Here is a 15,627-nt window from a genome sequence, read left to right as displayed (position 1 = left end):
CCACAACTTGATAGTGTATATGTGAATATTTAATCATGTTGCTATAAACAGCTCGAATGCTACATTTTCATTGAGTGCCATGCGCCTTCTGTTAGTGTTGGCGTCTAAGCAACCCGACTTTCCGTTTTCCTGTTGTATACACAGTGCAGAGTATTCCCACCTGAGCTTCCCCCAAAGTTTCATTTGGTAAACAGAACATGATTTGAAAGATGTTTTTGTTTTATGCTGCTCAAATCAAGCTTTGCTTTGAATCAAGCCAAATGATGAAAACACAGTCCAGCCTTCTCCCCAGCAGAATGCAATTACCTCTAAGGCCTATAGTAGAAAGACAGACTAATTGAGACCACTTGTATTTGTTTCCAGTTAGCAAAGATTCTTATTAAGAAATGTCCAGTTCTTAAAATACAGCAAGGTGGGTTTGTACTTAGTAAATGAGAAGGTAGGAGCTCTGGAAAGCAAGGGTTCTGGTTGCCTTCTCCTCAAGGGGCATCTACCACTGCTGCGCTGGCATGAGGTAATAATGAGAGACCATAAGCAAACAGGAGATGATTCACGTCAGATGCTCCTTCAGTGTTAGTGGGAGAAAAGCAGCTGATGTATGGGATATTGAAGGCAGATTAAGTTGTTAATGTATATTAGTATATTCTTAATTTCCTTTTAATTGAAAAAGACATATTGACTTTAATTAGAACCATTTCACAGGAACTGTCAATTAGCACATGTCAAACTAGTTAATTCAGAACAGAATTCTTTTAATTAGGGTCTGCTTTCCTTTAACTATGGGGCCAATGAAATCAGCCTTTCCTTATCTAGATTTTAAATGTCTCTGAGACATATAATACAAATGTAGACTCTTATCTATTATTAGAAGCCCATATGGATAACATTAAAATGATGATGCTGGCATTGTTCATGCTGCACAAATCAGAGTCCCTTTATGACTGTTTGAAAAAAATGGCTTTGAACAAAGACCACTTTAAATACCAGATTTATCCTACTTTAAAGAGACTACAAAATTTATGACATTCATGTTCACATTTAAAGTATTATTTAATACGTCTGCTCAAATAAATGGGCCTATTCAAACGTTTTGTGTGTTCTATCAGCCGAAGACACATAAAGCATTGTCAAATCATGCAGCAACATTTTTCCCTTAAATGAACTGTAATCAAAAAGGGAAAACAGACTGGATGATTTTTTTGGCATAACATAAAAATAGCACTGTTAACTTTCATTGCATTCAAAGATTTAGTATCAATAGCTGATACAGTGACTACACCACTAGTGGTGAGCTAATGTGATCTTGGTCCTCAGGCAGTGTGAAACCCGAAGCTTGGCTCTTACTTAATGTCATGATGTGGAATCACAGCACTTTCGTTACAGTTGGCGTGAGGTGCGTACATGGCTTGGTGGGACAGGGCTGTGCAAGGTTCACCTCAAGACTGAGAGAGGAGAATTAAGTGATATGGAAAAGGAAAATTTATGTGAAATTCAGCTTTCTTTATTATGTGAGGTTTAGAAACTGTTGTACTGAGTTACGATGAGTGAAGATTACTGGGATTAATGAAAGGAATATTTAATAAGCTAAACTCTGGATTCCAGAGATAATTATCTAGCAGGATGCTTGCTCACCAGTCTTTCTTTCTGAAACAGGCTCTACTGTTACTCTATCGGTGGCTGCTCCAGTTAACTAAGTGCGAGCTCCCCAGCTTGGTTTAGCACAGGCAAAACAATAAAGCCCATAAACAAGCAATTGAAGAAGTACCTCTAAATGCCCTTCATTTGCCTCTGGGGTTGATCCCTTCTTCTCAACTATTTCTGGGGGACCTTAGTCTTACGTCGTGCCATCGAAAGGCACGGCCTTTCGTCACAGTCCACTTCTCCTCTTTAACTTGTCCAGGTCCGTGGCTTTTACTTTTTTGTTGGTGTCATATAACTCCTTGAGCTCTTTTGTGTGAAAGTTATTTGTGTGTATATGTACAACACTTTATTGTCTTTCCTCAATACTTTGTATATATTATTTTACGATAAATTTTATTTTATGTTTTTGAGAATTTTGATATGGGAAGATTAATTAATATTCATCCCCCTAAAATCCAGAGGCATATGCATGGCCAACATTCTCAAAAGAGTTTTCTTTGCTGTGGACTAATTCCATGTGTGTCCTAAAATTCACAGGCTGAAACTGAACCCTGAACGTGTTGGTATTTAACCTTTAGGAGGTGGTCAGGTCATGAGGCTCAGCCCCTCATAAGTGAAACTGGTGGCTTTACAGAGAGACTCAGTGGTTCTCAACCTTGCTCATGCTGTGGCCCTTTAATACAGTTCCTCATGCTGTGGGACCCCCCAACTATAAAGCTGTTTTAGTTGCTACTTCATAACTGCAGTTTTGGGGCTGTTATGAATCATAATGTTAATATTTGTGTTTGCTGATGTTCTTAGGTGACCTCTGTGAAAGGGTTGTTTGACCCCAGGGGGCTGTGACCCACATATTGAGAACACTTCCCTAGAGAGCTGCTGTTCCCTTCTGACATTTGATGACACTTAAGAAGATGATATCTAGAAAACAGCAGGCTTCCCCTGGCACCAAACCTTCTGGAGTATCAACTGAAGCCTTCCTAGACACCAGAATAGTGAAGAGTGAATGTCTTTATAAATCTCACCAGCCGAAAACAGGGCTGGTGAGTTGGCTTTAGCAGGTGAAGGTTTTTGCCTCCATATCTGATGACCTGAGTTTGATCTCTGGAACACATATGTGGAGAAAACAGACCCCACAAGCTGTTCTCTGGTCTGAGCACACATGCAACTCCATATCCCATGCACACATGAGTACACCGTATAAAATAATTATGCATGATAAGAAACCAAGCAAACAAACCCACAGCAAGCCCAACATATTGTAGTGAGATGAGGAACCTGAGCAAGTAACTGATGAATTACTGACATGGTTCAAATGTTCAATATTTTTGTTTAAGCACGTTTTAACTTTGTGATCCAGTTAAAATGTTAAAAAATTTCTTGTAAAGTTATTAATGTATTGAGATCGGCAGGTTTTCATAAACAAAGGTTGAAGAACATAGTTACTGAAAAATTAGATAAATTTTGTTAAGTTTAACTCAAAGAATTATTGACCCCTTTGGTATGATTTATAAATTGGCGCTGGTGAATGTGCTGCCACCAGGGGCCACGATGTCATCCAGGGTCAGGGCTGCTGCTGGGGGCCATGTCTGGGCCCATGGTTCAGCTGCAGCTGGGGTCTGTGTTGATGTCTGTGGCCCATGTCACCTCAGGAGGCCATAGGAAATGTGCATGATGAAACCAGAGGGCCATGCTGAGCTGGCCCTGCTCTCACTGGACACTGCAGCAAGAGAGGTGAGCTGGCCTCCCCACGCTTGGGAGAGGTGTCCCCACCCATCACCTTGGGTGAAGGAGAACTGGCTCGCTGACATGGGTGTGGGGGAGCTGACTCCGCCCCCTAGCCTTAGTGGGGCGGCCCCAGCGGCCTGGGCTGACCAGCTCAGCTTCCGTCCAAACCTATAACCGGGCCTTGGGTTGGCCTATGCTAACGTCTACCCCATCTAGGACCTGCTTGAGCTTGTGAAGGGACTGATTATGAGGAACAATATCCCCAGTATCTCCATGACTTGGGGCAGCCAAGGCATATCCAAGAGGAGTTTCAGTAAGGATCCAATGACTATGGTGTAGCAGAAACCAGATGCCTTGAACCAGACCAGTGACTCATTGCAATGGACACTTGCTAGTAAAGCTGATTGGACAAAAGGGTGTACCGTGTGACACACTGCAGCTCCCAGTGCCACCAGGATGATAGAAGAGGAGTTGAAAGGTGGGAAAGACAGTGGAGCAACAAGGCTTGTTTGTTTGTTTTTGTTTGTTTGCTTGTTTTGTTTTGTTTGATTTTTTAAAAAAATAAAAAAGTGTCTTCTGTGGGGTAGGGTGCTCCAGGGGAGGAGAAGATGTAGGGGGACTGGGAAGTGAGCAGAATTAGGGTGTATGGTGTGAAATTTCCAAAGAATCAATAAATAAATGTGAAATAAAAATAAAAAATCTCAGGCAATATTAAACTAATTTATATAAGTCTGTTCATATATATATATATATATATATTTGTTCACACAAATTCCGTGATTTGTAGTTATATAAAGATATGTTGAGGATACAATTATGAGTTTTATAAATTAGTCTTAGTTAAACTCAAAGATAACTGCCCCTCCATCCCCAACATACAGTTCAAAGGGAGGCATCCCACAGCTGGCACTGGACTTTGTTCAATAGCCTATGACTTCTGGGAGGAGCATTCTTCCCCGTGTAGGATAATTTTAATTAAAATATTTTTGGTATTTTTTTTAGGATGCTTATGAAATAGTAGATTTCCATTTGGTGTTTTCAAACATCCTTAGTATTTCAAATCCCTCACCTCCCCCTCTACCCTATCCACCTCCTGGCATTATTCTCCTCTTTGCCTTTTTAATTTTATTGTTGATGGCTAAAGTCATAGTTATCAAATATCCACTATTTCCAGTAATCTTTATTATATTAAGTTTTTAAAGATTTATTTTGTTTTATGTGCATGAAAGTTTTGCCTCCTAGTATGTTTGTGTGCCATGTGCATGCTTGGTGTGAGAGGAAGTCAGAAGAAAGCATTGCATCCCCTGGGACTGGAGGGTTGTGAGCCATCATGTGGGTACTGGGACAAGTGTTCTTAACCACTGAGGCACCTCTCCCACTGCTTCAAGGCATTAACGGTAACATACTAGTTAAAACATTAAGAAAACTCTTAAAAACTATTAATAGTAAATAAGCTAGTGATTGTCCCTTAAAATTATCTATTCAGAGGTTTATAGTTAGTAAATATTAAACCCTTTATCTCATGCAGTCTGAATAATCCATCATTACAATTATTAATTTGAGGCTCTGCCTACAGAAAATCTATTTATGTGCTTTGTGATCTTAGATAAGCTCTAACCTCTCTGAGCTGCTGTTCTGGTGTCTTGCGCTGAGGCTGCAGAGAGGAGGTGGACTTGTGCACACTGCTGGGGGGATATAACCTAGTGCATCCACCATGAAAACCTGTGAGGGTCCTCACAGGACTAAAAGCAGAGCTACTGCATTGTCCAGTGATGCCACTCCTGGGAGTACATGCCAAGGATCTAAGTCAGTGTGCCACAGAGACACCCACACACCTCTGCTTTTCATATGACATTATTCCACAACAGCCAAGTTACAGAATCCACCTGTTACCATCAACAGATGAATAAACTGAAGAATGTGGTTATGTATACACAACAGGGTTTTATTCAGGCAAAGAGCAAAATTGTTTCATTTTCTAGAAAATGTAAATGAATTAGAGATCATCACATTAAGCAAAATAATCCAAATCCAGAATGATAAATATCACAATTTTCTCTCATATGTGGAACCTATGTTTTATGTATACAAATACCTACAAATGTATGTGCACATGCATGGCATGACGCAGTGGGGGCACTATTTGGGAAGAAGAATGGACTCATTGGAGTGAGGACAGAAAAAAGTAATGGAGACTGAATATGACCAAGCTTTATGATATACTTGAATAAAATGTCATCATGAAAGTCGCCAATTTGTAAAATGAATACACAGTAATAAAAATTCTATAAAATAGTAGTTCAATGGAGGAAATTTGAATATGCTTTTATCACTCCTAAAATATGAAAGAGACATTAAATATTGGTAAACAAAGGCATTAAGTATTTTGGTATATTTTATACAACATATGATAAAAATTTTATTATGTCTCTACATATTATTTATATTGATGCAAATGACTGCACAATATTTATTTACTTATTTATTTAAGAAGCTAAGCTTTAGAATTAAAACTGAAAATTTAACTTACTTTATCATGCTCTCCATTGCTTTCTTTTCATGTCAGCTGCATGCATTAAAAGCTAAACTTCTTAATGCTTAGAAAGTTTTGCATTTTTAATTTTACCTATCATCTGTCTGTATATCTATCTGTCTATCTATCTATCTATCTATCTATCTATCTATCTATCTATCTATCTATCTATCTATCTATCTGGTTTGTGAGACAGGTTATCATGTAGCCCAGGCTAGCCTTGAATTCACTGTGCAGCTCAGAGTGACCTTGACCTCCTGATTCCTCTGCCTCCATCTCTCAAGTACTGAGATTACAAGTGTACACCATCACCGCTCAACGATAATTCTTAAGTATGGTATTACTGGGCCAAAAAACCAAGAACAGGCCTTACAGATACCACTGTTCCATGTAGCTTCTTGCTGCTACCCACAGTGAATCCAGTTGGGTTCTTTGTTATTGCTGCTGAGGCAGGCCATTGAGTGGTATCTCCTTCAAGATGTTTGAAGACAATGTTCCTAAGACTGCACAACATTTTCATGATGTGAACACTGAAGAGGAAGAATTTGATTATAAAGTTTCTGCTTTCTCAGAATTATTTCAGGACTCATGTGCCAAGGTGGAAACTTCATACACCACTACAGCACTAGCCATGTTTTTGTCTACAGGGAGAAATTTGATGATGAGAACTTCATCCTGAAGCATACAGTCCTGGCATCTTGTTCGTGGCAAATGCTGGACCAAGCAAAAATGGCTGCCAGGTTTTCTCTTCTCTGCTGAGGCTGAGTGCTTGGATGGCAAGCTTGTGGTCTTTAGGAAGGTAAAAAATGACATGAGCATTGTAGACATCTGCAAGTGTTTAGAGCAGCAAGGAGGCCTTCGGTGCTGACTGGACAACCTAACAGGTTTGACACACATGCATCTTGACCGTCACACTTTTCTGTCTGTAGCTCAGGAGCACTTCCATCACATCTGCTCAGTGTCCTCCAGACTTTGTGTTCTCATGGTGTTCTTTGGGTTCCAAGTTTTCCTTAGTCATTTATAAGTCTAATTTGGTTGTAGAATTAAGTTTACCTTATCAATAAAAACTAAACAAGAATTAAGCCAGGAGTGGTGGTGCACACCTTTAATACTAGCTTAATTTTGGGAGGCAGAGGCAGGAGAATCACTGTGAGTCTGAGGCCAGCCTGGTCTACACAGCAAGTTCCAGGCCCAGCCAGAGTTATATAGTGAGAACCTGACTCAACAAAACAAAACAACAAACAGACAAAAATTAAGAACAGTAACAATTCGGATCCCAGGTAGCTTTCCAGAAAAATGCCAATCTATACGTCTGCCAGCCCAAAATGTGACTTTGAGACTAAACACTGGATTTTAAAAATATAGTTGGGTTAGTGGTTAAGTCAATATATTTGTATACAGGTTTTTGCTAATTAGTTCTTATCTAATTAATTCATTTTGGTCTTAACTTAGGAAAAGACCAAATAACAATTCTTGTGACCTATGTAAATCTTGGGATTAAAAAAAAATTTTTACATTTAATGTTTTTGAAGACATGGTTTCTCTGTGTAGCCCTGGTTGTCCTGGAACTCTGTAGAACAGGCTGGCCTTGAACTCACAGAGTTCTGCCTGCCTCTGTCTCTAGAATGCTGGAATTAAATAAGTAGTAATATTTAAAGTAATATTTGGCATAACTTATGTAGTATGCTAATTTTACACAGCCATATCTTTTTTAAATTTATTTTTATTTTTATTTAGTGTGTTGCACAGTCTTTCAGGGCTATTTTCTATAGCACTTTTAAGAGGTGAATTTCCTCTGTTATGCAGAATGTGTGCATTATTGGCAATGTACTTTCTAGAGAAAGTTATGAGTAGAAATCAGCTCATTTTATTTTGTAGTAAATCAGAAATAGGCAAACCATGCCAACATGATAATATTCAGTGAGGGAAATGTTCCATGCAGACCTCTGTTTTTCTATTAATCCCTAAAATGACTTGTGTGTTTTTATCTGTATGAGTAGTGTCAGACACAAACAGTCACAGGAATAATACACAGAAAAGATAAACACATTATGAGTTTAGAATCTTAATAAATTATATTTTAAAGGTGATTCAAATCTATGGGAAATATAAGATTGGAGATTTCAACAAAGATGTGAAGTCTATGCATGCATCTGAGAGTTATTTAGGTATTTTATTCTTGGTTAGCTGAATTTAGTACAGCTTGTAGCTTAGAAAAGAAAGAACTGGGTCCTTGGTCACGGATCACAGAAAAGTCTGTGTATACAGCAGCTTCCTCTTAATCCTCGGTCTAGGCATATTAGTAGCTATCTTTCCTTCCATTATAGATAACAGGGTCATGATGCTTTCAACACATCATAAAGAGCACATGAAAGGGAAAAGGGAAACAGTTTTATTTTTAGTATGATAATTCGAGATTTTCATTTTCTTTTGTATTGCTGGGTACCTTTCATATCATATTATGTCAGTAATAATGCCACTTTTATGATGTTAACACCAAATTAGTAAATATTAAAACAAAACCGTTTGTTAGTTCCTTTTTATCGTGCTGAGATATATGACATTTGACCACCTTCAGACATACAATTCAGTGGTATTTGTATGCTCACTGCGCAGCCCACCACCAGTCACCTCCAGGAATCTTCAATACCCCTCAAAAGAAACTTTGTCCCTACTCCAGTGACATTGTCCTGCTTTCTATCCTATGGATTTGACTCTCCAAACTCATGTGTATGGAATCATAGAATACTTATTCTCCTGCATCTGACTTATTTCACTCAGTGTATTAGTGTTTTTAAGTATGCGTTTTATAGTATGTATCAGATTTTTCTTCCTTTTTGTTATCCACATTGCATTGTGTATACATGGTACATTTAAGTTATCAACTTGTCTGTTGGAAGGCATTTGGGTTGATTATGCATTTATGTTATTATGAGAATACTAATGAACACTGTTGTATAAGTATCTGGCTTGCTTGGAACTCACTATGTAGACTAGGCTGGTTTTGAACTTGGGGTCCTACCTCAACTTCTACTCAAACTCCCAAGTACTGAGATAAAGTAGTGTGCTATCATATGTGCCTTGAGTTGATAGAAATGCAAAAATAGTTTTCTGCTATTACTTTTTTTCTCTAAATGTTTGTTCTGAAAATACCTTTCATGGTTACAAGTGATTTCAGAATGGTAATGATTTAGAGAGATGTACATTTGTCCTAAACCAAATTAGGTGGTTAACCAAAATTGATAAATTTTGGTAAATATGTTATGGTATTAATATATACAGATTTAAACAGTTGTGACATTGTATACTTGTTAAACTTCTATAAATTTATGTCAGGGCCCAGCTTTGGTGAAGGTTGAGGAAAGACACATTGTTATCCTTTTGCATTGATGCAAGCACTTCAATCCTTTGAACCACTAATGTTTGCTGTACAAGCAACAATGGAGATGGTATGTGAATGTAGGAATTGGAAAGCAGAAATAGTATAAGATATAAAGAAGATTAACGCTTTAGACCCACTTTCAAGTGTTCGTATATTCAACACCTATTTTTTGAGAATTAACCCTGTGCAAGGTATTGTACTAGGTGCTGTAGAAGATGCATAAGATACAGGTCTTGGCCTAAGAAAACATATGCATGTGGATTTTCCCTACACTGAGATTTTGCAATACCATGAATGTTCATTGAGATCCATTTTTTCCCGTGAATGGGCTCTCCATATACAGACTATTATTTACTCTATGAAATAATTTAGGGATTTCCAGAAATGAGCTACTCATAAATATTTCTTCTAGTGAGCCAACATATCCCTTTTAATTCCTGTGAGTTAAAAAGCTGTCCATTTTGGGGCTAGAGAGTGCTTTTCCAGAGGACCCAGGTTCAATTCCTAGCACACACATGGCAGCTCAAAATTCTCTGTGATACCAGTTCCAGCCACCCTCTTCTGGTGTCCATGGGATCCAGGTATGCATGTGGTGTTACAGACACACACAGGCAGAACACCCAGGCACATACACAGTTATCTATTGATTAACTGTTAAGTACAAATTATGATCTAGGAAGTATAGTGAAGTATTTTGTTGGAATATTGATTTCATCAGAATAGTTATTTAAGACAAAGAAATTGACAGAATAGAATATGGGACACGCAATGGTTTCTTAGCAAGTGGATGGAACTTGGAGACAAGTCAATTATATGAAGCTCCAGTCTGATGAGGAAAAGCCTTAGAGAAATGAACATAGGCATAGAATGCTCCCTAGGAACCTGTGGAAGATGCATGAAGGATGAGATGTTAAAAAAAAAACCCCAAAAGTGATGAAGTACCTTGGAAAAGTAAAATGTGGGTGGCACAGTTGAACTGTTTTCTTCTTTGGGTCAGTCTGAGTTATGCATCTGGACGGAGCAATGGGAGAAGTCTTTGAATTATATGTGTTGAGTAACCAAAATGGTGATTAGACGTGAAATTTACCTTACCATGTTTGGCAGATTTAATTTTTTTTTTAATTTTTTAATTCACAAAATTAATTTATATTGTTTTTATTCATTTTGTATTTATGTGTGCAACTGAACTAATTTAAGCACAGTTGTTAAAACAATGCAATGCATTTAATAAATTATTAAGATTAAAAAAACCCACCTTGTATGTTGTAAGTCATCTTGTAGTTGAATAAGCCTTAATAATGTAAAAGTATGTCCATTATCTTTAAAATTTTTATTACATTTCTTTTACTGTTGATTAATTATTTGACTGATTGATTGATTGATGTGTGTGTGTGTGTGTGTGTGTGTGTGTGTGTGTGTAGCATCAGGCTGAAGAATTTTAGCAAATGTACTTTAGTTGATGTTGTTGAGATTGTTTTTTCAGTGAAATTCAAGGATAGAAATTGAAGATGCTCATTGTGACACAAAGACACCTTCCAAGCAGGGAAGAGAGGAAAAGGAAGCAGATCAAACTGGAAGCCCTTAGGCTTCCTGATGAAGGAGATGATTCTTGGTTCTGAATACTTGAATGGTGTTGCTGCTGGCGGTATTCTCTTGTCTGTTATATCCATTTTTTCCCATTTATTTCCATCCCCTAGGTTCAGAAGTCTCCCAAAACCTTCACTGGTACTTTTCTTCCTCATTCCAGGGCAGTAGGATTTCCCTTGAATAACCAAATCCTCCCCATGAGTTAATCTAATGGAATATGTACTTAATGTGACCTTACTGAGTGCATGGTTTGGACTGTAGGGAAGGAATATTCTCTGTACACTACCTTACAGCAGATAAAGAAATACACATTTGGTTTGTTATGACAAATTGGATTAAGAGGATAGAGAGTAACAGATTATACTATTTTAAGCAGATGTCTGAACAAAGGGAATAAGACATGAGCTTTCAGGCAGTGTATACCTAGCAGTAGGATTAACCAATCACAAAGATTTATGTTTGGTTTGTTCAGGGCTCAGCAAGACCTTAATGGGTGGAAGAGAAAGTGTCAGGAAATGCAGCTAAGAATTAGAGGCAGATCAAGAAAAGGTTGATAAGCCACAGTAAAGTCCTGGGATCTTGTTCTAAGTGTGATGGCAAGTCATCAGTGTTAGGAGTTGAGAGCAAGGACTTAAGTTTCATTTCATTCTGGGAACCTTTCCCCAGATTAAAGCAAAGCTGTAAGGTATTAGGAGAATGCTTAGGCACTCACACAGTTGCATTTATTTACATACATATTGCAGTAGGGACGGGGGGGGGGGGGGGGGGCAGCCATTCAGGGACAGATCCTGTCAGATGACAGTTCCGAAGGTGTGTTTATCCCTGGAAGAGTGTTCCAGACCCACACACACACACACACACAACACACACACACACACACACAACACACACACACACAGACACAGACACACACAGACACACACACACAGACACAGACACACAGACACAGACACACAGACACACACACACAGACACAGACACACACACACACAGACACAGACACACACAGACACACAGACACAGACACACACACAGACACACACACACACACACACACAACACACACAGACACAGACACACAGACACACAGACACAACACACACACAGACACACACAACACACACACACACAGACACACACACACACACAGACACACACACAGACACACACACACACAGACACACACACACACACAGACACACACACAGACACACACACACACACACACACAGACACACAACACAGACACACAGACACACAGACACAGACACACAACACAACACAAAAACACAGACAAACACACAGACACAGCACACACACGACACAGACACACACACAGACACACACACACAGACACACACAGACAAAACACACACAACACAGACACAACACAACAACACAGAACAACACAGACACAGACACACACAGACACACACAGACACACACACAGACACACACACACAGACACACAACACACACACACAGACACACAGACACACACACATACATACACACACATATACACACAGACACACACACACTCTTTTGAGACTCTTTTTGTTAATGTCTGAGAAACATAAACCTCATGATTCTGGTAGTAATTCTATTGTATTCATTTACATAACTACATAATGAATGAGTTTTTGTTGTCTGATATTGCCAATTATTTTGACTTGTAGTTCATTATTTGCAAATGAGTTTGGGAGACCTAGTGAATATATGTGATAATTATCTAGTAATATTTCTACAGAGGTCATCTTAAAGAACCACGCTCTGCTGTTTACTGAGTAACAAGTACTCAAAGTTTCATGAGCAGGTAGCTTATGTATAGTCAATATTATATGATCTGAAATTAACTTAGCATAATTCATTTAAAACAAATAGGACCCAGTCCCTTATTTTTTTGATAATGTCCTCGTTTTGAAGAATCAATAGCTGACTGACTCTATACCCTGTGATGTTTAGGAAAATACTTTTCTTTGTTTTTTTTTGTACACATATTTTATTTTGAATCCCTATTCTGCCCAGATGGCTGAAATTTGAATATCACTTTGGGGTCTGACATTTCTCTGGAGCTCTGCTAATTTTTGGGTGGGGTGGTGGGTCCTCCTGGTTCTGTGTTTCCACAGTTGTAGCAGCCACAGCCTTTTGTTTTTACAGTTAGTTGTTAGCACCAGTTGCTACTGTCTCCTCCTTCATCTCACCCACAAGTTTTAAGCTGGTAAAGCCACTCATTCTCCCACTTTCATGCTGTTAATTATATGGAAGTTTTCCTGAAACCTAAACTTATAATGAACTGTGGAGACGTTGTCCAGGTTTTCCTGTGGGATGTGGGAAACTCTAGGAGACTAGTATCTCATTTGATTTACAATCACCATGCAGTTCTGTTGGGTCTTTCTGCCTTCCTGTGTCTATTCCTAGGAAATGGGACTTCAATTACTTCAACGTCTACTGAAAATCAGCTATTGTGATGCCCCTCTCTTCGCTCACTTTTATTGGGAATTGTTTTGGTTGTTTGGGGGTGTATTTCATGCTCTTTTATGCATTTTAAGATTTTTTTTTGTGAAGAATGCTATTCAAGTTTTCTTATACAAATTATATCATTTTTGAAGAAAAATTTAAAGGGTAAATGGTATGAGTCAAACCAGATAGCTACATATAAAGAATGAAAATAGACATATATTTATCACCTGGCACAAAACTCAATTCCAAATGTATCAAGAACCTCAACATGAAGCAGATACCTTGAATCTTATAGAAGAGAAAATGTGGAATAGGCTTGAATATAGAAAAGGACTTTCTGAACAGGACACCAGTAGCATGTGCATTAAGATCAACAATTAATAAATGGGACCTCATGAGGATTCAATGTGTCTGTATAGCAAAGGATACCATTTGAACAAAGAGGAAGCCTATAGACTAGGAAAATATCTTTACAGATTATATATCTGATATGGATTAGTATCTAGAAACTAAAAACAACAACAGCAACCAAAACCATTGTGAACATTAAGAAATAAATAACCCAATTAAAATGGGATATAGGACTAAATAGAGTTACCTAAAGAAACACAAAAGGCTGTGGAATGTTAAAAATGTTGAACATCTATAGCTCTCAGGGAAATGCAAACTAAAACTACTACACAAAGAACTACAGGTAACTAAGGATGTTGAGAGTGGGAGAAACAGTCTTCCCCAGGAAAAGCTCAGCGATTGGTTAATACCAAATGGTCAACCATAAAAACACACATGCAAGTAGCAATATACAGATTGAGCAGGTTATATTTATATACTTATGAATATGAGAGGGTTTGGAGGGAGGAAAAGGAAGGAGGAAATGATGTATTATAATCTCAAAAATTAAAAGAAATAAGGATAAAAGAAAAATAAACCAAACGAAAGCCCTCACCACCTTGAGATTTCCTCCTACCCCAGTCAGAATAGCTGCATATGCTGGTAAAGATGTGGGAACAGGGGAACACTTACTCATTGCTGATGGGAGGGGGCAAACGGTACAGCCACTATGGAAAACAGTGTGAAGGTTCTTCAAAAGGCTGAACATCGATGTACGTCAAGATCTAGCTATACCTACACCATTCTTGGGAGTATACCCACACGACTCTATATTCTGCCATAGAAATACTTGTTCATTCATGTTCATTGCTTTGTATTCATAATAGCCAGACACTGGAAATAACTTAGCTGTCCACTAACTGGTGAATGGATATTGAAAATGTGTTACATTCATATAATGGAATATCATTCATGTAGTAAGAAAAATGAAATTATGAAGGTCACAGCTAAATGGATGGAAGTAGAAACAATCATCATGAGTGACGTAATCTGGACTCCTCCCCCCAAATATTCCAAATTTTCTCTTATATGTGGAAGTTAGTGTTTAAGCTTTTGATATGTGGGCTTAAATCTGAACAAGCACAAATGTTAGATACATAGTTAGGAACCATCAGGGAGAAGAATAGGGACAAGAGAATATATTGTTATAAAGAGATAAAGGAGAAACTAGACTAGGAAGATTAACTGGAGAGAATAACAGGAGAGCAGGGCAGAGGAGGGAATACGGGAGGGACAACTAACAGTAGAGGTCTTCTGAGAAAGCATGTGTAAATCTATTACTATGGAAACTTTCTAAAATATGTACATGCAGCGAATGAACCTCTGTGAAGTCATCACACACTGGAAGCAATGGCCCAGCAAGCCATTGTATGCCATCAAGTCCAGCTTCTGTAACAGGAGTGAGTTTCATCTTGTTGAGTTGTTGACCAACAGAGTCCCACAGACCCCCTGTGGTGGTTTGAATGGATCATATATTTGAATGCTTAGTCACCACTAAGTGACTCTGTTTGGGAAGAATTGGGAGGTGTGGCCTTGTTAGAGGAAGTGTGTCTCTAGGGGTGGCCTTTGATGTTTCAAAAGCCCACACCAGGCCCAGTCTTTCTCTCTTTCTCTGCCTTCTGCATACAGATCAAGATGTAAAGTTCTCAGCTACTGCTCTAGCACTATGCCTGTCTATTTCCCACCATGTTAATCATGAACTAATACTCTAAAACTGTTGGCAAGTCCTCAATTAAATGCTTTCCTTTTTAAGAGTTACCTTGGTTATGGTGTTATTGACAAGACTATTGGTTACTCTCCTCAACCTGATAGTAAGGTCCCATTCCAGAAGGCTCCACTCATTTAGTTATTGAGCATGGGGAAATAAAGCTGATTATCAATGGGAAGCTTCTCCACTACTGACGAG

The 15,627-nt window shown here is 38.4% G+C and overlaps 1 long non-coding RNA gene across 4 annotated transcripts in view; it reads left to right on the top strand.

Annotated features, from left to right (window-relative positions):
- Window positions 1-15,627, top strand: part of LOC114697381 — a 94,023-nt gene that overhangs the window by 66,177 nt on the left and 12,219 nt on the right. The gene's annotated exons all lie outside the window — the stretch shown is intronic.

This window comes from Peromyscus leucopus, chromosome 11 (genome assembly GCF_004664715.2).
Source record: "Peromyscus leucopus breed LL Stock chromosome 11, UCI_PerLeu_2.1, whole genome shotgun sequence".
Classification (NCBI taxonomy): Eukaryota; Metazoa; Chordata; class Mammalia; order Rodentia; family Cricetidae; genus Peromyscus; species Peromyscus leucopus.
The sequence above is the reverse complement of the archived record's forward strand: the minus strand, read 5'-3'. Positions and strand labels throughout refer to the sequence as shown.